Source organism: Zea mays, chromosome 1 (assembly GCF_902167145.1).
Source record: "Zea mays cultivar B73 chromosome 1, Zm-B73-REFERENCE-NAM-5.0, whole genome shotgun sequence".
In the NCBI taxonomy this organism is placed as follows: Eukaryota; Viridiplantae; Streptophyta; class Magnoliopsida; order Poales; family Poaceae; genus Zea; species Zea mays.
The window spans coordinates 225,575,251-225,599,405 of NC_050096.1; positions in this window are offsets into that span (position 1 = coordinate 225,575,251).

The window sequence follows — 24,155 nt, forward strand, 5'->3', positions numbered from 1 at the left end:
AGATCCTATCATCGATCGATATACCTTTTGATCTACGAACTTACCTCCTGTGTCGAGGTCGAGATGCCCATTTGTTCCCATGGGTGTCTTGATGGGCTTGGCATCCTTCATTCTAAACTTGGTAAGTATGTCTTGAATGTACTTGATTTGACTGATGAAGGTGCCTTCTTGGAGTTGCTTGACTTGAAATCCTAGAAAATACTTCAACTCCCCCATCATAGACATCTCGAATTTTTGAATCATGATCCTACTAAAATCTTCACATGTAAATTTGTTAGTAGACCCAAATATGATATCATCAACATAAATTTGGCATACCAATAAATCTTTTTCAATGGTTTTAGTAAAGAGAGTAGGATCAGCTTTACCTACTTTGAAGCCATTAGTAATAAGAAAATCTCTTAGGCATTCATACCATGCTCTTGGGGCTTGCTTGAGCCCATAAAGTGTCTTTGAGAGTTTATACACATGGTTAGGGTACTCACTATCTTCAAAGCCGGGAGGTTGCTCAACATAGACCTCTTCCTTGATTGGTCCATTGAGGAAGGCACTTTTCACGTTCATTTGATAAAGCTTAAAGCCATGGAAAGTAGCATAGGCAAGTAGTATGCGAATTGACTCAAGCCTAGCTACGGGTGCATAGGTTTCACCGAAATCCAAACCTTCGACTTGTGAATATCCCTTGGCCACAAGTCGGGCTTTGTTCCTTGTCACCACACCATGCTCATCTTGCTTGTTGCGGAATAACCATTTGGTACCTACAACATTTTGATTAGGACGTGGAACTAAATGCCATACCTCATTCCTCATGAAGTTGTTGAGCTCCTCTTGCATTGCCAACAACCAATCCGAGTCTCTTAGTGCATCCTCCACCCTGTATGGCTCAATAGAGGACACAAAAGAGTAATGTTCACAACAATGAGCGACTTGAGATCGACGGGGTGATCTCTTTGAATCGCTTGGTGGACTCTTGGGTGAGGCGGTCTTGGACCCTGATCATCTTCCTTGTCTTTATTAGCTTTATCTCCCCCTTGATCATTATCCTCCTCTTGAGGTAGCTCATCCTCTTGATCTTCATTTTCATCATCTTGAGCTTGATCCTCATCTTGAGTTGGTGGAGATGCTTGCATGGAAGATGACGGTTGATCTTGTGCTTGTATGGGCTCTTCGGATTCCTTAGGACACACGTCCCCAATGGACATGTTCATTAGAGCGACGCATGGAGCCTCTTCATCATCTAATTCATCAAGATCAACTTGCTCTACTTGAGAGCCATTAGTCTCATCAAACACAATGTCACAAGAAACCTCAACTAATCTAGTGGATTTGTTGAAGACTCTATATGCCCTTGTGTTTGAGTCATAACCAAGTGAAAAGCCTTCTACAGCCTTAGGAGCAAATTTAGATTTTCTACCTCTTTTTACAAGAATAAAACATTTGCTACCAAAGACTATAAAATATGAAACATTGGGCTTTTTACCGGTGAGGAATTCGTATGATGTCTTCTCAAGGATTCGGTGAAGGTAGAGCCGGTTGATGGAGTAGCAGGCGGTGTTAATCGTCTCGGCCCAAAACCGGTCCGAAGTCTTGTACTCATAAAGCATGGTCCTCGCCATGTCTAGTAGAGTTCTATTCTTCCTCTCCACTACACCATTTTGTTGAGGTGTGTAGGGAGAAGAGAACTCATGCTTGATGCCCTCCTCCTCAAGAAAGCCTTCTATGTGTGAGTTCTTGAACTCCGTCTCGTTGTCGCTTCTTATCTTCTTGATCCTTAATCCGAACTCATTTTGAGCTTGTCTCAAGAACCCCTTTAAGGTCTCTTGGATTTGTGATTTTTCCTGCACAAAAAACACCCAAGTGAAGCGAGAATAATCATCCACAATTACAAGACAATACTTACTCCCGCCGATGCTTATATAAGCTATCGGGCCGAATAGATCCATGTGGAGTAACTCCAGAGGCCTGTCCGTTGTCATTATGTTTTTGTGTGGATGGTGAGTACCAACTTGCTTTCCTGCTTGACATGCGCTACAAACCTTGTCTTTCTCAAAATGAACATTTGTTAGTCCCAAAATGTGTTCTCCCTCTAGAAGCTTATGAAGATTCTTCATTCCAACATGGGCTAGTCGGCGATGCCAGAGCCAACCCATATTAGTCTTAGCAATTAAGCAAGTATTGAGTCCAGCTTTGTTAAAATCAACTAAGTATAGCTAACCCTCTAATACTCCCTTAAATGCTACTAAATCATCACTTCTTCTAAAGACAGTAACACCTAAATCTGTAAAAACACAGTTGTAGCCCATTTTACATAATTGAGAAACAAAAAGCAAATTGTAATCTAAAGAGTCTACAAGAAAAACATTGGAAATAGAATGGTCAGGTGATATAGCAATTTTACCAAGTCCTTTGACCAAACCTTGATTTCCATCCCCGAATGTGAAAGCTCTTTGGGGATCTTCGTTTTTCTCGTAGGAGGAGAACATTCTTTTCTCCCCTGTCATGTGGTTTGTGCATCCGCTATCAATAATCCAACTTGAGCCCCTGGATGCATAAACCTGCAAAACAATTTAGGCCTTGTTCTTAGGTACCCAAATGGTCTTGGGTCCTTTCACAATAGAAACAAGCACCTTGGGTACCCAAACACAAGTCTTGGAGCCCTTGTGTTTGCCCCCAACATATTTGGCAACTATTTTGCCTGATTTGTTAGTGAGCACATAAGAAGCATCAAAAGTCTTAAATGAAATATTAGGTTCATTTGATGCAGTAGGAGTTTTCTTTTTGGGCAATTTAACATGGGTTGATTGCCTAGAGCTAGAAGTCTCATTCTTGTACATAAAAGCATGATGGGAAACAAAATGAGATTTCTTAGCATGAATTCTCCTAATTTTGTGTTCAGGATAATTAGTAGGATATAAAATGTAACCTTCATTATCCAGAACCATGGGTGCCTTGCCCTTAACAAAATTTGACAATCTTTTAGGGGCATTAATTTTGACATTGCTTCCCTGTTGGAAACCAATGCCATCCTTAATGCCAGAGCGTCTCCCATTATAGAGCATGCTTCTAGCAAATTTAAATTTTTCATTCTCTATCTCATGCTCATTGATTTTACTAGTTAATTGAGTTATATGATCATTTTGTTGTTTAATTAAAGCAAGGTGATCATGAATAGCATCAATATTAACATCTCTACATCTAGTACAAATAGTAACATGATCAACACTAGATGTAGAGGGTTTGCAAGCATTTAATTCTTCTATCTTAGCATGTAATATGACATTCTGATCTCTAAGACAGGAAATAGAATCAATGCAAACATTTAAATCCTTTTCCTTGGAAATTAAGCTAGCATTTTCAATCCTAAGGCTAGAAATTGATTCATTCAATTTATCAATCTTAGCAATTAAACGAGCATTTCCATTTCTAAGACTGATAATATAATCATCACAAGCATTTAACTTTTCAACCTTAGTAATTAAACTAGTGTTCTCAGCTCTAAGGTTGGAAATAGTGTCATGGCAAGTGCTAAGCTCTTTGGTCAAGTTTTCACATTTTTCTATCTCCTAAGCATAAGCATTTTTAACTTTAACATGCTTTTTGTTTTCCTTAATAAGGAATTCCTCTTGGCTATCCAAGAGTTCATCCTTCTCATGAATAGCACCTATCAATTCATTCTGTTGGGGGGCCTTCGGCTTCCGAAGGTCCTCAAAAACAAGATTTAACAGTGTTTCTGGAGTATAATGTGTGAACAGGTATCTTCGGACTCGAGTCGATATCACAGTAGGAGAAGCCCAAATAATACGAAGGTTGATACAGCGTCGAAGATGTGAGCAGGAAAGCTTCGGCGTGGTAGCAGAAAAGGAAACCGACTTAAAGATGAAAAGGCTATTCAGACCTCGGTGGATTACTATAGAATTACTACCAAATGTAAAGGGCATGGATGTAATTTTATATGGGCTGTGTCCCGTGCCTATAAATAGGTGAACAGTACCCCCGTACTGTTCACGCTGACTTGACATTTGCTTTTGCGTCACGCTTGTACTTTTGCCTTCTTTCAAGCCGAAGGTACATTTGTAATTTGATATTATTTCTGCTTTTCTATAATAATAATACAGAAATGAGTTGATAATAATACATAATGGTTTATGCTATCTTTTGTGTCTCATATGATTCCTTCTTCATTATTATATGTTGAATTTATGAAGGTATGTCCTTCATAACCTTCGTCCGAAAATCATTATGTCCTAAGGGAAATAATGCTTCGAAGGACGAAGGACTTTAACGTTTAACATTTCTTGTGTTGCCTTGTTCTTAATTCATAGCATTTGAGAACAAGTCCCCAACATTGGCGCCCACCTCCGGTGAACTCACTTCCACTCTTTGAGTTTTGAACACCTTCGGCGATCATAAACCTTTGCTATGGCGCCGAAGAAAGCTTCAGCAACTGGGGCTGCAGCTCTGCAACCGCTAGACCCCAATCAGGAGACTCTCTCCCTTCGGGAGGCCCGAAGCCAGAAGAGGAAGGCTGTCAGCCCGACACCGCCAGAGGATGAGCTAGACCAAGAAATCAGAGACATGGAGATGCTTCATCAACAGGTGCAGAGGAAGAAGGAAAAGATGGCCAGGCTAGCTGAACTGCAAAGGCAGATAGACGAAGCCTCTGAAGAAGTTCGTCATCTTACTCAGGATGAGCAGAACCGAAGGCCTCAGAATAAAGACCTTCATCAGGAGGGTTTCCTCAACGAAGATGACTGGTATGAGAATTTTCACCATGGAAATTTTGCTTTTGATGATGCTTCTCCTTTGTCCGCTGAGCTGCAGGCTACACCTTGGCCTCCGTCCTACAAGCCGCCTCAGCTTCCCATATTCGACGACCATTCAGACCCGAAGCAGTTTTTGATGAGCTACGAAGCAACAGTATCTTCGTATGGTGGCAATACTGCAGTCATGGCAAAATCTTTTGTTATGGCTGTCAGGAGTGTTGCTCAAACCCGGTATTCCTCCCTTCGGCCAGGAACGATCACTTCATGGCAAAAGCTGAAGGACATGTTGTTAACCAGCTTCCAAGGGTTTCAGACGAAGCCGGTCACTGCTCAAGCTCTATTCCAGTGCACCCAGGATCACGAAGAATACCTTCAGGCGTATGTCCGGAGGTTCTTGCGTTTGAGGGCACAGGCACCAACAGTGCCCAATGAAATTGTCATTGAGGCCATGATCAAGGGACTTCGGCCAGGACCTTCAGCTCAGTACTTTGCTAGGAAGCCTCCTCAAACTTTGGAGAAGCTGCTCTAGAAGATGGACGAGTATATTCGTGCCGACAATTATTTTCGTCAAAGAAGGGAGGAGGCTTTCAGATTTTCTGAAATGACCAGGGGCTTCGGAGGAAGATTTTATCCGAGGCATGTTAGGTCAATTCACAACTCTACTCAAAATGATGATAAGGGAAGTCAGCAGCAAAGGCCACAGTGCTCCTCATAGGCTTCGGGGCAACAACAAAGCTCCTTCCGGCCGCCAGCTCCAAGAGGCAGAGGCGCCAGGGGCTTCGGCGGAAGGTTTGGAGATCAACCAAGGAGAATATTTTGCTTGTTCTGTGGTGAAAACAAGGGCCATACCACCAGGATGTGCTATGTTACCATCCAGAAGCAAAAGGAGATAGCCGAAGCTGCAGCACAACAGGCTCAGCCGAAACAAATCATGCACACTGCTTCGTATCATTCGCCTTACATCCCAGAATATGTAGGCAACCACCCTGCAGTTTCTGTTGCTTCGGCGAGTCAACCTCAAGCTTCCTCGCAACAGCCTCCGCCTCCACCACCGCTGCAACAAGGCCAGCAGCCAGAAGGGGGCCAATATGCTCAACACCAAAGGGACTTCAGAGAACAGTCCGAAGCTCGCACAGTCAATAGCACTGTGCCAGAGTCGAAGCACATCTATTGACAAATATCCTACCTTGATAGTAGTCTTTTCCATTCAGTTTTATTTTCTGTGTAATAAAGGACATTTTTTAAATTTCATGTAATAGTTTCGTTGTTTGCCACAAGGAAAATATATTTTCTCCACAGACTTAAGTTGTTGAAGCTTAAAGATTTGCGATAACAAGGAGGACCTTCGAATTATCAAAAATTCTTCGAAGCAACAAAAAGTCGTTCTAAGGAACGCAGAGTAAGTTTGCTGAAGTTACAAAAAGCCGTTCCAAAGGGAGCGCAGTGTAAGTTTTCTGCTCCAAAGTCGTTCCAAAGGGAATGCAGAGCTTACAGCGAAAAATAAACGCTGATACCGCCTAAGTAAAAGGCGAAGCGCGAAAAGTCAACGCGAATACCGCTGAAAGTAAAAGGCGAAGAAGCTCCTAAGGGAGGCTTACAGCGAAAAATAAACGTTGATTCCGCTGAAGTAAAAGGCGAAGAAGCTCCTAAGGGAGGCTTACAGCGAAAAGTCAACGCTGATTTAAAAAGATTATGTGTTTTATTACAGGGATGTGTGTGTATCTTCGGAATAAATACCATTTTACATAGCATAACATCATCACATCATTTCGCATGGCATAAGCATCATACATCATGCTGCATATAGCACAAGAAGGGGACACAATATCGATCTTCAGAAGAATGTTTTGAAAAAGGGGAAAATCATGCTAAGTCACAAGGAGATACACTATTGATCTTCGGAAGTGTAGCTTCGGAAAATATCTTCACGAAGCTTGGATATTCTTCATCAGAACACTACGGATATTGTTGTGATAAATGAAAATTCTTCTTCACGAAGCATGAAAAGAAGGGAAGGTGTTTTTCGTCAAAGACTCAAAAACGGTACGTATGTAAAATTTCATGCATCGTAAAGAATTGAACCATAAAAAAAAGACAAGTATATTACATTCAGGATTACAAGATATTATACATATTATATTTCAGATGTTTTTACAATAACACCTAGTCTTCCCTAAGTACTACTTCCGCAGCTTCATTCAGGAGTTGATTAACAACTTGATCCATGATAGCTTCAGCCATCTTTTTAATTTTATCGTCATCTTTCGGGGGAGGGCCCGGAGACGCTTTAGTAGGATGTGAAGGAGGACAGGATACAGCTACATTGCTATTACAAATTGCGAACGAAGTTTAAAATCAAAAATTACAACACAATAAAAACCATTAGTTAATACCTATTTGCCCTTCGGGCTCTGCGCTTTTCTCAGCAGCCTTTGCTACTTTTCTAGCATCATGGATGCCCTTTTCGCTTTTTTGGATAATTTCTCGGGTCATTTCTCGGCCACCATTGTCCCAGACATCGGTGAAAATTTTTCCACCAACCATGCTAGCTTCGGCTGAAGGATCTTTTGCATCTTCGTAGGACAAGGTAGCTTCGGATTGCGCTAAAATCTTTACATGCTCGCAGCCCTTTTTCTCCAAAATGGTGGCAATCCCCCTGGCACCCGAAAAAGCACATATGTCCCCACGGCTATTTAAAATTTCCTCGAAGGCCTCAGCTTCGTGATTAATCCATTCGATGGGATCTTCGGGGTTGCCTCTTGTAAAGTTTTCTTCGCTCAAAAATGCGCCAACGCTGGCGAAGCTAGCTTTCATTTTCTTAACACACTCCATAGATTTGTCGTAGCATCTTTTCTTGGACGAACGAAGCTCTTCAACAGTTCCTTCTAAATGATTTGCCCATTGGTCGCTAAGTTCTTGCCTCGTTTCTTCAAGTATGCGTTCCTCTTTAGCTCTGGCTAGTTGTTTTCGAAGATCTTCAATTTCACGCTTCTGAGCCTCAGCTTGACCTTTAAAAGTAGCTTCGTCTTCTTTTATTCTATTTATCAATGAATGTAATATTTTATCTTTTTCGAGACCTTCGTTCCTTAGTTCAATTACTTCGGAACGAAGGTTGCTCAGGGCCATAACACACCCTTCATCTTCGGCATCTTTTTGGGCCCTAAGGGCATTACTAAGTATAAGGCCCTGCAAATAAAAATGTATGTGCGTCAATAAATTTAAGCAAACGAAAAATTTTGGTTTCAAGAAAAAATACAAAGACCTCATTTTTTGCACCTTTAAGCTATTGTACGCCAAGCTGTCAGCCAGCTCGTTTTTCGACAACACTGAGAGCTCGTCTTCAAGTGTTGGGAATCCGAAGCTCTTGCTCATATCCCGACAGACAGAAATCTCCTTGCTGTCAGGGAGACAATACAAGAAGTCTTCTTCTCCGCTGCCGTTGAATATCAACGCCCCCTTTGGATATTTCAGTTTTTAGGCGTAAAACTGGGCCTCTTGCTTTTCTTTTTCAGACAACTTTTTCCCCGAAGCATTTCGAACAATATAATCAAGGACTTTGGGGGATGCTTCGGGGGCAACAGCACTAATTTCTTCAACAAGAATTGGCTCTGTCATTTTTTCTTCCTCGGTTTCCAGGATTTTACCTTCGTGGGCTCTGAAGGCCCAGCTTCAGTCTCAGTTTGCTGCTTTGGAGCTTCAGCATCAAAGATTTCAGTTTCCGCTTCGGAAGTTTCAACAGTCTTCTTCGGAGTCGTGCTTGAGGACTCAATTGTCTCCAGAACATCTAGCACAGTGACCATTCTTTTTCTTTTTGGGGTCACCGCTGGGCCCTTTTGGTTTTTTGTTGTCTCAACACTTGCTGAAGGACTTAAAATTTCCAATATTTTCGTTCCTTCAGTACTCGGTTCTTCTGCTTTCTCTGCTGAAGGTGCTTTAGTTTTTTCTTCGAACTTTGGCTCTGAAGTTAGTTCTTTAATTTCGGTGGACGAAGAGGTTTCACCGGCGAACTCAGGCACTATAGCTGGTTCAATGTAGCGTGGCTGGTGTGTGAGAACTTTTACCCTTTGTCTCTTCGGCGCTGGCTCGCTGGGAGCGGCTGAAGCAGTTTCCTGTGCAGAAGTTGCGCTTTTTCTTTTTTGGCCCCGCGTTGGATACTGGTAGTCGGGGTACACGAACCCAATTGCGTCAAACACTCGGTTCAGTCTTTTCTTTTTCCGGCCTCCGAAGGCTGCTGACAATGCAGTATCTTCGGCCTTTGAATAAACCCCAAGTAGTTCATCACTTACATTTTCAATGCTTTTTAGCCAGTCATCATCTGGCTCTACGAATTTGTCTCCGAATTTGAAAGTATACTTCAGCATGATAAGTCCACCTTCGTCAGCCTCCTTTATAGTCTCTTGTGGCATTTCCCATTTTTCCGCGAGCGACCATACTCTGAAGGCAATATGCTCTTGGACCAAATCTCTCGTCCCAATAAAAGAACAAATAACTCTGAAGGCTCTCTGGCATTCTTCGGCAGCTTCATTCATTTCAACCTTCGGCCTCCGCAGGCCGAAGCTTTGCCAAATAGGGCGCATAATTATACCTTTAATATCTTCCCGTGTTTTCAGGTCATTCTTCACATAAAACCATTCTGTCATCTAGTCGCCGGGCCATCTCTTCCGAAAGGTTGGCACGGGACAGCTTGACCCAGATCGAGAAACGAAACTATAGCGGCCAAAATTATTGTGATACTGTTCCTTACCCCAGGGTTTTGTCTCGTATAATAATTCGTGTATGTTGCAGAAACTTTTCGCATCAGGCTCCAGACCTTGGCTTCTCACGGCCCACACGAAGATATTCAGCCTTATGATTGCTTCGGGGGTAAGTTGGCGAAGATAGACTTCAAATATTTTCAGCACCTCTACGACAAAGTTGCTCAGGGGAAATCGTAGTCCAGCTTTCAAAAAGCTTCGGTACACTACGACTTCATTTTCTTCAGGGTTCGGACAAGTCTTTTCTCCTTCGTCGGCCCTCACAACGGACAAGTCCCGGAAATATCTTCCCCTCATGTTGACAAGATGATTTTCTTTGATACTTGATTTGCCGAAAACCGCATGGCTTGGTCGCCAAGGGCGATCTTCGGAGTCTTCACCACCACTATCCACATCATAATTGTCGCTGTCATCAGTATCTTCAGACAAACCTTCTAAAATATCTTTGGTGATTTTTTCTGTATTGGTCTTCGACATTGCTATAAGAAACCCTAGGTTTTTCTCTTCAGAGAGACTCAGCTTCATCTCGGCAGCAGCCTTCTTATCTTCAGACATCTTCGGAAACACTAAAAAACTGTTTTCAACGCCGAAGCTTAAAAACTTAAAAAGCTAAGCAAGTCTTGGTGTGCAAGAGCTAAAAATTGAGTGAGCAAGAGCAGATGGCAAGAGAGCGTACCAAATGAGCTCGCGGTATGCTCTTATTTATACGCCCAGTGCGTTGAAAATTGGAAGACCCCGCTTGTCAGTGAATGTTGCTATTCTAGCAAAGGGAAGGTGTTTTTTCGGACCTTCGGCTTCAGGCCTTCGTCCATGTCGCAATCTAAATTTATTATTCTAACAAATTAATATTGCGAGGGGCTACTGTTGGGGGCCTTCGGCTTCCGAAGGTCCTCAAAAACAAGATTTAACAGTGTTTCTGGAGTATAATGTGTGAACAGGTATCTTCGGACTCGAGTTGATATCACAGTAGGAGAAGCCCAAATAATACGAAGGTTGATACAGCGCCGAAGATGTGAGCAGGAAAGCTTCGGCGTGGTAGCAGAAAAGGAAACCGACTTAAAGATGAAAAGGTTATTCAGACCTCGGTGGATTACTATAGAATTACTACCAAATGTAAAGGGCATGGATGTAATTTTATATGGGCTGTGTCCCGTGCCTATAAATAGGTGAACAGTACCCCCGTACTGTTCACGCTGACTTGACATTTGCTTTTGCGTCACGCTTGTACTTTTGCCTTCTTTCAAGCCGAAGGTACATTTGTAATTTGATATTATTTCTGCTTTTCTATAATAATAATACAGAAATGAGTTGATAATAATACATAATGGTTTATGCTATCTTTTGTGTCTCATATGATTCCTTCTTCATTATTATATGTTGAATTTATGAAGGTATGTCCTTCATAACCTTCGTCCGAAAATCATTATGTCCTAAGGGAAATAATGCTTCGAAGGATGAAGGACTTTAACGTTTAACATTTCTTGTGTTGCCTTGTTCTTAATTCATAGCATTTGAGAACAAGTCCCCAACACATTCAATTTTTCTTTCTGTTGCATGTTTAGGTTGGCAAAAAGGGTAAGCAAATTATCCTCATCTTCACTAGAGCTACCATCATCACTAGATGTTGTATATTTGGTGGAGGCTCTAGATTTTACCTTCTTCCTTTTGTCGTCCTTTGCCATGAAACACTTGTGGTCGACGTTGGGGAAGAGAAGTCCCTTGTTGACGGCGATGTTTGCGACATCCTCGTCGGAGGAGGAGTCGGTGGAGCTCATGTCGGAGTCCCATTCCCGACACACGTGGGCATCGCCGCCCTTCTTCTTGTAGTATTTCTTCTTTTCCTCCTTCTTCCCCTTCTTGTCGTTGTCCCTGTCACTATCACTAGACATAGGGCAATTAGCGATAAAATGACCGGGCTTACCACATTTGTGGCACACCCTCTTAGAGCGGGGTTTGTAGTCCTTCCCCCTCCTTTGCTTGAGGATTCGGCAGAAGCTCTCGATGATGAGCACCATTTCCTCGTTGTCGAGCTTGGAGGCGTTGATGGGGAGCCTACTTGATGTAGACTCTTCTTTCTTCTCCTCTGTCGCTTTGAATGCGACGGGTTGCACCTCGGGTGTGGAGGTGCCGCCTTGCTCCAAGTTGACGATTTGTTTGGAGCCTTTGATCATCAATTCAAAGCTCACAAACTTTCCTATAACCTCCTCGGGAGACATTAGCTTATATCTATGATCACCACGTATTAATTGAACTTGCGTAGGATTGCGAAAAACAAGTGATCTTAGAATAACCTTGACCATTTCATGGTCATCCCATTTGGTGCTCCCGAGGTTGCGCACTTGATTCACCAAGGTCTTGAGCCGGTTGTACATAGCTTGTGGCTCCTCTCCTTGGTTGAGGACGAAACGACCAAGCTCCCCCTCGATCGTCTCCCGTTTGTGATCTTGGTCACCCCATCTCCCTCGTGCGCGGTCTTGAGCACGTCCCAAATCTCCTTGGCACTCTTCAACCCTTGCACTTTATTATACTCCTCTCGACATAGAGAGGCGAGGAGTATAGTAGTGGCTTGGGAGTTGAAGTGACGGATTTGGGCGACCTCGTCCGAGTCGTAGCCTTCGTCCCCCACGGATGGTACTGTGCTCCAAACTCAACAATATCCCATATACTTGCGTGGAGTGAGGTTAGGTGATGCCTCATTTTATCACTCCACATACAATAGTCTTCACCATAAAAAACCGGTGGTTTGCCTAATGGGACGGAAAGTAAAGGAGCGCGTTTAGAAATGCGGGGATAGTGTAAGATGATCTTACTAAACTTCTTGCGCTCATGGTGCTTAGAAGTGACGAACGCGGCGTCGGATCCGAAGGTGGAGGGCGACGAAGAGTCGGTCTCGTAGTAGACCACTTTCTTCATCTTCTTCTTCTTGTCGCCACTCCGATGCGACTTGACACGGGGAGCTGATTCCTCCCTTCCTTTGGCGCTGGACTCCCTTGATGGAGCCTTCCCGTGGCTTGTGGCCTTATCTCCGGTTTCCATCTCCCTCTTGGCAGATCCTCCCGACATCACTTCAAGTGGTTAGACTCTAATGAAGTACCGACCTCTGATACCAATTGAAAGTCGCCTAGAGGGGGGTGGATAAGTGGAAACTCAAATGTACAACTTTAAACACTACAAGCCGGGGTTAGCGTTAGAATAAAATCCGAGTCCGCGAGAGAGGGGAAAATAAATCAACCAAGAAAATAAAGCGGATGACACAGTGATTTGTTTTACCAAGGTTCGGTTTTAGAGAACCTAGTCCCCGTTAAGGTGGTCACAAAGACTGGGTCTCTTTCAACCCTTTCCCTCTCTCAAATGGTCACCTAGACCGAGTGAGGCTTCTTCCTTAATCTCACGGGTCACTTAGACCCCGCAAGGACCACCACACAATTGGTGTCTCTTGCCTTGCTTACAAAACTTGAGAGTAAGAAGTGAGAAAGAAAAGAAAGCCAAGCCAAGCAAACAAGAGCAACAAGAAACACAAGTGATCCTCTCACAAGTCCTAAAGCACTAGAATTGAGTTGGGGACTTTGATCGGATCGGTGGCTTTGATTTGTGTCTTGGTGTGTTGCACTTTGCTCTTGTATTGAATGGAGAGTGTTGAATGCTTGGATGGTTGGAGTGGAGGTGGCTGGGGGTATTTATAGCCCTTAACCACCAAAACAATCGTTGGGGGTGGCTGCTGTCGATGGGCGCACCGGACAGTCCGGTGCGCCACCGGACAATGTCTGGTGCGCCAGCCACGTCACCCAACCGTTAGGGTTCGGGCGCAGACGATCGTTGGATACTTTGTCTTCTAGTGGCACCGGACAGTTTGGTGCTGCACCGGGCAGGCACTGTTCACTGTCCGGTGCGCCTCTGACTTCTGCCGCGTACTGTAGCGTTGTTAGGGCACTGTGCAGTCGACCGTTGCGCTGGAGAGTCGTTACTCCGCTTGGTGCACCGGACAGTCCAGTGGCACACCGGACAGTGCGGTGAATTATAGCGGAGCGCGGCCTCAGAAACTCGAAGGTGAAGAGTTCGGAGGTGTACGGTCCTGGTGCACCGGACACTGTCCGGTGCGCCAGACCAGGGCACTCTTCGGTTTCTTTGCTCCTTTCTTTTTGAACCCTAACTTGATCTTTTTATTGGTTTGTGTTGAACCTTTATGCACCTGTAGAATATATAATCTAGAGCAAACTAGTTAGTCTAATCATTTGTGTTGGGCATTCAACCACCAAAATTATTTATAGGAAAAGGCTAAACCATATTTCCCTTTCACTCAGCACGCCGGATTATGCCTCACCGCTGCGGGTATTGTTCGCTAGAGCGGTCTCTGGTCCGCCCGAGGCCCCCTCTGCCGTCTGCCTGTCTCATCCCCGTTCTTGCGACCTAGACTTCGCCATAGTGTTCGCAAGGTCATCCCCAACCCCTCTGGCTACCCAGATCACCCTAGCGCCCACCACCTCGCCCACAGGCTGCCGCATGGTCTCCGAGCCTACAACCTATCACACCCGGATTTAAGAGCAAATCTAGATGCATCTCAAATGTGTGCTAGGATCAAGTCTCACATATATGATGACTCACAATATAGAAATCAATGTCACATCTTCATTACTTAATACAATTATGTACAAAATAACTAAATAAATTACATCATATGACGACAACGATCCTCCACAACCATAGTTGACTGGGAGACAACGGCCTAGATCTCTTCAAACTCATTGCAACATCCTTCATGCTCCTCCAGCAGTACTTTTTGCTGACCCGGTGTGATTATAGCAAGGGTGAGCACCCATACGGTCTCAGCAAGTGTGGGAAAAGGTGTGTATGATCCACTTATGATAGGGGCTCATATGTAGTGTAAGGCATACCTAGGAAAATGGTTTAGGCTGAGCATTGTTTTTTAATTAAGTTGGTCAAATTTTATTAGCAATTACTAAGTGTAAGTAGATACCAACCCAATTAAATACTTGATTAATATAAAAGTAACAAATAAAAATTCCACTATGCAATGCATGACAGGTTAAGTTTAATTCCATAAATTACTCATGTGAGGATCCGAGCCGCTCATGACCGTGAGCACAGCTAATATACCGGTTTTACACTCTGTAGGGGTTGCACATCCTTACCCACAAGCCATGTTACCCATATTGCCAAGCGGTCTCGACTCCCATTCATCTCTACCGAGGAGACGAGGTAGGGTAGCACTATGAGGCCTTTCCAAAGTTCCACTAGCATGAGAGAAGTCGTTATGCTTTAGGCAAGAGAGGGCGATATAGCAATCTCTCGTCCGAAAAGCTATCACAGATAGATCAGCCTGAGAACCTCCCTATATCGGCAGCTCCTCACACTCGCTTACCTCTTTCGAGAAAGGATTACCTCACACTAGCTTTCCTAATTAATTGGCCAAGGACGTCCCATTCCACCCTTGTGGTAGCACTGTTTTCTTGGGTGGTACTCCATGTTCCAATTAACAAAGTTATCTTATCATGACAAATAATTAAGCCAACAATAATGATAAAGCATGATCATAATTCAGATATAATATTAATCCTAAAACTAAGTACAACAATAGCAAGACTACTCAATAATTCATTTGTATGCAAGGTGTATGGTAAACAAACTAGGTAACCTATTAGGTCCCATCAATTTTACCTAAGCATGCCATGGTGATTATCAGAAACATAAACATTATTAGGTCAAAGAATGTGATTAAGGACACAACTTGCCTTTTTGGTGCAACACCAGGTTCTTCTCCAAAGTTGGTGCTTCGGGTTCCTCATGATCTTGCTTCTACTCGTAGCAACACATACAAATAAGCAAATAACGGATACAAATAACATTACACCAAACATGGAAACAAACCACACAATAATAGTATACGCATCGCCACGAGACCGTAGGTTCGAGAACCACTAAAACCGGAGTTAAAGCGAATAAGTTATGAATTTCATAAGTTTCTAGGCATTTTTATATTAATTTTACACTGGAAAATAATTATAAAAGTTTTTCTGAAATTCTTAATGTATTTTGTTTAATTAATTAGAAGAGGACGATGGTTTCTATAATCTAGAAGTTTGGGGTTGCTTTTGTTAAAAATAGGACTTTATTGTAATGATTTCTAAACTGACGAGGACTACGACTTATTTTGTTTAGAACCCAGGGATTTTTATGCAAGAGCGTCGGTCTAAGGGTATTGTGAGATTTTGGTAGTTGGGTCACTATCCAACGGTGGCGATTAGATCGTTTGTTTATGTGGTATGCAACTGGATCTGTTGGATCTTGAATCCACATTTAATGAAGCACAAACTAATTTATCATGTCCGATCATGATCCGACGCTCCCGGTCAATTCTCCTGAATCGTTACCCCGGCACCAAATCTCGTTTGTCCATTCCGAACCTAACATCCAGGGACCATCTTTCCCCATTCGGGCTAGGCCCGTGGCGGAGCATGACATCTCGCGGTGGCGCTGTCGCTAGGGAACGGGAACTGGTGAGTTTATGCCCCAAACCTTGATACAAAAGAGCTAGGCGAAGAGGAGAACCTGAGGAACGACATGAAGGACTTCTCACCGTGATTTAAGCATGTCACACCCAGGTTTTAGGAGCACCAAACCCGAGCGCGAAATAATCACCAAGTGTGCTAGAATCAAGTCTCACACATATGATGACTCATGGTACAGAAATGAATATCACAACATTAATATATGACGATGTTCTATACAAAATAGATAAATAGTTACATCATACGAAGACAACAATCCAGCAACCATACACTACAAGAAACTGATAAATGTTCGTGGGTAAAAGTAAGAACGTGGGTACCAACATTCTTAAGTTAAGTTTGTGGGCCTTGCTAAAACCGTCGAACTTAACGAGTTAGGAATGTGGGTACCCACGTTCTTAAGTTAAGTTCGTGGGGCATGTGGACACCGTCGAACTTAATCCAAAAAACCTAAATCCCACGCGCGACTCTCTCTCTCTCACCTGTCTCATTCCCACCCACGTGCGACTCTCTCACCAGCTGGCCGCGCCGCCGTCGCGCCACCGCCAACGGGCTGTGCCGCCGCACCATCGCCCCGGCTCGCCACCGCCAGCGGGCCGCGCCGCCACACCACTACCCCGGCTCGCCGCCAGCAGGCCTCGGCTCGCCACCCCAACGCCCTTTCTCCTCCTCTTTTCGCCATCTCCGCCGCACCGCTGCCCTGCCCAATCTCATCGGCCTCGGCGCCGCCACCACCCAGCTCGTCGCCGCGCCACCGCACCATAGCCCAAGCTCAGCCTCGGTGCCGCCACCGCCCAGCTCAGCCTCGGCTCGATGCCCCGCTGCCCAAGCTCGGCCTTGGCACCGCCACCGCCCAGCTCGGCCTCGGCTCGCCGCCCCGCTGCCCAAGCTCGACCTCGATCGGCTCGCCAGCACCGCCGCTGTAATACCCAAAGTTGTAGACCATAGAAAACAGGGATAACACTCTTGTGTATTTTGTCTCCACATATTATCATATGAGAACACCCACTCCTAAAAGAGAATAAATAACAAAAGACACATGAACAACTTGTGCATCATGCTGGAGTTTTGGATTGCTTGTGCATTTAAAATAACAATAATATTAGTATACATATAATGGTGAGTTGAAAATAAGAAATAACTTAAATTGAAATTTGATTGGGAAATAAGGAAAGAAATACCATAAAATACAAAGTAAGGTGTATAAATAAAACTCATACTGGTATGTTCAAATTAAGTATTCAATTGAGAACAATAAGTTCACAACATCATTTGAATTCAAAAATAAGAAAGAAAAGAGAATAAAAGAAAAAGGGAAAGGAGGTTTTGGCTAATTGGGCCGGGAGAAGCCAATTCAGCCCATTCGCCCGCGCCCACCTTGCTCCACCTCGGGCGACCGCGCTCTTTCCGCGCAGACCTGCTGGCTGCTGACATCCGGGGACCACTTGTCAGACTCACGCTCGCTCTGGACTCACACTGGATCGTGGGTCCCAGCCGTCAGCCCCACCCATTCCCTATCCTCGCTGCTTCTGTTTTCTCCCCGCTCGAACCGCGCTGCGCGCAAGCATGCCGAAACGCCAGGGAAATCCACGGGTTTCCGTTGACGCCCTGCTGGCCGCCTTCTTCGCCGTTAGCTGCGGGCGGGGCCCCGTCTTCGGAGGGCCGTGGTAGCCGGGCTATTTAGGCGTTGCGAGTGGAGCTCTCGCCGCCTCATTTCTCCGCGGCGTCGCCGATAGTGAACCGAGAAGATAGCCACCGCGCACGCTGTAGCATTCGCATCGTCGCACCACCCTCGGAATTGGGTCCCGCGCCTCGCTTTGTCGTGTGGGGTGTTGGCGTGGAGCCAATCAAGCTCGGAGAACCATCTGGGCGTGCGCGAAGGTGCGAAAGACAGGGACCGCCCCGCCGCGGGGTCGGACTTCGATTTCTAGTCGTCAAGCCCTGAGATTGGGTTCCTAGTGCTCGGTCCGATCCCAGGAACCTGGTGGTGTGGGAGATTTTCCTCGGGCGCCTTCGGAAGGGCGATAATTCCTCGCCGGAGTGCAAGCACAGCCGCAGATCCGCTCTCCTCCGTGGGCGGGCTCGCGACCTCTTCAATCGCCGGTAAGTGTCCACCGGATAACTATGCTAGCTGCCCCTCTACGTTTTGTGTCAATCTATTCTAGGATTTGGGCTCTGTGACCCTGGATGCGCTGCTCGTCGGCGTGAAGCCCACCGCGCGGGGTATGCTCCACCGTGTCCAGGTGCTTGGGGAGGGAGATGACGTTCTTGTCGTTGGATTCTCATCCAACGGTGGTGATTACATCCAGAGTTGGGGCAAACGCGACCGTTGATCTCTCGTTGGGCGGTTTTGATTACATCGCGACATTTTAAACCTGGCGCCGTCGGATTCAGATCGGGTGGCTCTGGGCACGTACCGGTTCGGTGTAAGGCAGAGCTAATTCGGGTCGCCCATTTCTAATCGTGCGGCTGAGATCTGCAGATACCCCTTCGCCTCGGCACTTAGTCAAAAGAGTCCCTGGGGTTTTGGGTTATGAACCCGCCGTCCTCAGGGCCCTCGATTTCGCGATGTGTGGTTCTGATCGGATCGGGGTATAACGTTTCACCTGGATAGATTTCCACCGTGGATCTGTGATCATGTGATAGTCGGGCGGATCACGTTTCATTAAATCGCGGTCGTTAGATCTAGATCCGAAAGCCCTTATCACGTACCGGTTTAATAAATGTAGATCTAATCTAGGCCGTAGGAGTCAGATCGAGCGGCCCAGATCCTAACGTACCCCTTCGGCCGACGACTTTGCGAAAGAAACCCTGAGCTTTACAGAAATGAACCCGCAGTCTAGTGTCACTGTCGGCTGAGTCTAGGATAATTTACCTGCTGGCCCCTGTACTTCTCTGTATTTGAGGCCCCGTCCAGAGAGTCATAAAATCAGAAAAAATGAATTGGAAAATGAGTTTTTAAAATAAAAACAATACCTAGGATTTGTATAATTCATAGAAACTCCATACGAACTCCAAATTGGTCCATTCCAGTTCCTAAATTTTCATAATAATATTTTCTATCCGTTTGTGCCTCTGTTTTGACATGAAAGACTCATTAAAATTTATCTAGCACTTAATCTTGTATTAAGCACATAAAACATTAGAAAATCCATAACTTAAAATATATAACTCCAAATTTAATGATTCCAGTTCCTGTGATCATATTTTAATTTCTAGTTTATTACTGTATATTCTATTTGCATGTTTGATGTGATGTTAATTTATGCTATACTATGTATGTATTGTGTTGATGCGAGTAGACGAGCAAGCCACTGTGGAACCTGAGGCTCAACAAGTAGAAGTAGCTGAGCAGGAGCTCATTAAAGGCAAGTTGTGCCCTTGATCACTTCTTTTACCCATTCATGTTCTTATTAATCATAATGATCTGCATAGGTTAATTTTGCTGGGACCCAATAGGATACCCTAGATTTGACTATCTCTATGCCTTGTTTCACCACTGGTTTTACTACTAAATTTTTGGGTAGTACACGCTATTGCTTTATGTGGATTTGGGTATAAAGATATTTATGACTCATGACTACACTTTCTATTATCTGTTCATTATTTTATGTTCATGATAAGATCATTATGTTAATGAGAACATGGAGAACCACCCGGGAAAACAGTGCTACCACAAGGGTTTAATGGGACGCCCTTGGCTGATTAACTAGGAAAGCTAGTGGAGGGCTGCCTTACCCGAAAGGGGCAAGGGCAGTAGGGGAGTGGTCAGTGTAGGGAGGTCCTTGGGTTGATTTTGCTGCGATGGCGGTCAGGCAAGAACCCTGCACTGGAGCTTCCTATAAACTGTAGCGGGTAGTCTGAAGCTAGTGGAACTTTGTAAAGGCCTCGTAGTGGTACCCTGCCTCGCTTCCTTGGTAGAGGTGTATGGAGTCTGATCAACTCCGTGGCAAATGGGTAACACGACTTGTGGGTAAAGATGCGCAACCTCTGCAGAGTGTAAAACTGGTATACTAGCCGTGCTCACGGTCAAGAGCGGCTCGGACACTCACATGATTAATTTATGGAACTTAAACTTAATCTGTCATTTCATTGCATTTGGGATTATTTTATTATTACTTTTACTTATTATTATAATGGTTTGGTATTTACTTACACTTAGTAACTGCTAATAAAATTTTGACCAACTTATAAAAGCAATGCTCAGCTTCAGCCTTTATTTCATTGATCAGCCTTACACTTCATGAACTCCCACCTTTGGTGAGTTCATGCCACATTATTCCCCACAACTTGTTGAGCGATGAACGTATGTGAGCTCACTCTTGCTGTCTCACACCCCCCCACAGGAGAAGAACAGGTGGTTCAGGAGGAGCCACAAGGCGAGAAGTTTGATCTGATCTAGGTGGCGTTTCTCAGTTGACATTTGCGCCGACGATCCTTAGTTCGTTTTATAATTATTATTTTATTTTGTAATAAGTCTTCCGCTATGTAATAAATACTCTGATGTTTTATGACATTTATCTCTATACACTCTGTTATTATATATGTTGTCTTCTTGGCGCATGTATGAGATGCACCCGGCTTTGTCCCTTAAAACCGGGTGTGGCAGAAGTGGTATCAGAGGAAATGTTGACTGTAGGACGAAACCTAGATAAAATGGACAAACCCTTACCTACTTATCTCATTCTGATTCATTCTACACTTACCTTACTCTGATTCTTTCTACACTTATCTTGATCCTGTCTCACCTTCTACTGTTCCACTCTGATCATTCTTACCTTTTCTACTCCAAGACAAGACGGATTTCACACCTTGGAATCCCTACCCCTATGACATTCTTAAGAGTTAGGGAAGCCTAAGACAAAATTAAAACTATTTTCTCTATTTAAAAAAATGTTGGTTGATTATGCTGATGATCAATGCCTGATTTGCTTCTTTGATTGATTGAAACATTATAGTTGGGCATCTTAGCATGTACCACCATAAGGTAATGTATTAGCTTTAGTAGGTGACACACTAATCTACTTAGCTAATAAATCCCCCGCAATAACATGCTTCGTAATTACATGCCTTGTCTACAATCCTTTCTTTCGTACCCTGTGTCTCTAACCCAGATGGGCTACCCCTATAGTGTTAGAAGAGAACACTATAGATGTGATCCTTGGTATGTCATGGTTAAGAAAGGCAAAGGTAGTCTATACACTGTGCTAAAGGAACCATAGAACTCACCAGTACCAAAGGACAAAGATTTGAAGTTGGAGTTGCAGTAACTACCACCATCAGACTAGCGGTATTCTTAGTAGATGGGAAGTTTGTTGGTGACAACATCCGTGTGGTTAAGGATTTTCCGGATGTCTTTCCAGAAGAGTTACCAGGGATGACACCATATAGGGAAGTTGAGTTTGTCATAGATCTCTTACCTGGAATTGCTCCTATTTCTAAATGGACACATAAAATGTCTGTAGAAGAGTTAAAAGAACTAAAGAAGCACTTAACGGAGTTGCAAGAGGCTGGGTACATTCATCCGAATTCTTCACCTTATGGAGCGTCGATTCTAATTGTACAGAAGAAAGAAGGATCGCAAGGAGTGTACGTGGATTACAGGTCCCTTAACGACGTCACTGTGAAGAACAAGTGTCCATTACCCCGCATTGAGGATTTATTCAGACAAGAGGTGCAAGGGTATTCTCGAAGATTGATCTTCGATCGGGTTATCATCAAATGAAGATTAGGTCATCGGATATTCCCAAGACATCTTTCTCGACTCGATATGGATTATATGAGTTCTCCGTTATGTCGTTTGGATTAGCTAATGCACCAGCTTATTTTATGGATTTGATGAATAAGGTGTTTATGGAGTATTTGGACAGATTCGTCGTAGTATTTATGGACGATATTCTTATCTATTCTAAGAGTGAAAGTGATCATGAGGAACACCTAAGATTGGTGCTACAAAAGCTATGCGATAATCAACTCTACGCCAAGTTTAGCAAGTACGAGTTTTGGATTAGTGAGGTGTCATTCCTTGGACATATCATTTCTAATGGCGGAATATCAGTGGATCCTGCTAAAGTCAAGGAGATAGTGGCGTGGAGCATACCCACTACAGTTACTGAGATTCGGAGTTTCTTGGGACTCGCAGGATATTATCAGAGATTTATTGAAGGGTTCTCTAAAATTGCTAAGCCTATGACATCGCTTTTGGAAAAAGGAAGAGAATTCAAGTGGGATGAGAAGTGCCAAGAAAGCTTTGATCAATTGAAGGAGAGACTAATGTCGCCGCCAGTATTGATTATGCCAGATCTGCAGAAGAGATTTGACATTTATTGTGATGCATGTGGCCAAGGATTGGGATGCGTGCTTATGCAAGAAGGTCATGTGATCGCCTATGCATCTCGTCAGTTGCGCAAACATGAATTGAACTACCCCACTCATGACTTAGAATTGGCTGCCGTTGTGCATGCACTTAAGATTTGGAGACACTACGTTATGGGAACTAAGTGCCAAGTATACACAGATCATAAGAGCTTGAAGTACATATTCACTCAGAAGGATCTCAACCTTAGGCAACGCCGTTGGTTGGAGCTCATTAAGGATTATGATTTGGAAATTCACTATCACCCAGGCAAGGCAAATTTGGTTGCAGATGCCTTGAGTCGGAAAGAGCATGTTCACTCCGCTTTTGTTGTCCAGCTACCCGAGAAATTAGCAAAAGTTTTTGAGAAGCTCAACCTGGGAATTGTTACTCACACTGAAGGAGTTACCACCGAATTGGAACCTACCTTGGAGCAAGAAATTCGTAAAGGTCAGGTTGGTGATGCTAAGATTCAAGAGATTAAGGATCTGATTACGGAAGGTAGAGGTCCGGAATTCACGGAGGATGAACAAGGTACTATATGGTTCAAGGATCGGATATGTGTTCAGGAGATTGATAGCCTTCGTGGGACTATATTGAAAGAAGCCCATGATTCTGATTACTCTATCCACCCAGGTAGCACTAAGATGTATTAGGATTTGAAGCAAAAGTATTGGTGGTATGGATTGAAGAGAGATATGGCTGCTCATGCGGCAAAGTGTGATGTGTGTCAAAGAGTTAAGGCCGAACATCAAAGACCGACTGGACTATTGCACCCATTGAAGATACCCGAGTGGAAATGGGAAGAAATTGATATGGATTTTATTGTTGGACTACCCTGCACCCTTGCTGGGTATGACTCTATTTGGGTAATTGTGGACAGGTTGACAAAAGTGGCTCATTTCATACCTGTGAGGACTAAATACACGGGAGCCAAGCTAGCAGAATTGTATATGACTCGGATAGTTTGTTTACATGGAGTGCCTAAGAAGATTGTGTCTGATCGAGGATCGCAGTTTACTTCTCGATTTTGGAAGAAGTTGCATGAGAGCTTGGATACAAAGTTGAATTTTAGCTCAGCCTACCATCCTCAGACTGATGGACAGACAGAGAGGACTAATCAAGTACTGGAGGATATGTTAAGAGCTTGTGCTCTTAAACATGGTGGAAGTTGGGATAAGAGCTTACCATATGCTGAGTTTTCTTATAATAATAGCTACCAGGCCAGTTTGAAGATGTCACCATTTGAGGCTCTGTATGGCAGGAAATGCAGGACTCCCCTGTATTGGGATCAGACTGGAGAAAGACAGTTCTTTGGGCCTGAGCTTATTCAAGAGGCAGAAGAACAAGTTCGAATGATAAGAGAAAATTTGAGAATTGCACAATCCAGGCAAAAGAGTTATGCTGATAATAGGAGAAGATTACTGGAGTTTAAGGAGGGTGATCACGTGTATCTGAAGGTGTCACCACTTCGGGGTATGAGGAGATTTAAAGTTAAAGGAAAGTTGTCCCCTCGCTTCATTGGACCCTTCTTGATCTTAAAGCGAGTGGGGGAAGTTGCATATCGACTGGAGTTACCCGATCATCTGTCAGATGTGCATGATGTGTTCCATGTATCTCAGCTAAAGAAGTGCCTCAGGGTACCTGAGGAGCAATTACCAATGAAGGACCTTAGTTTTCAAGATGATCTGACTTTTGCTGAGTACCCCATCAAGATTCTTGATACACTGTCCATCAAGATTCTTGATACACTGAC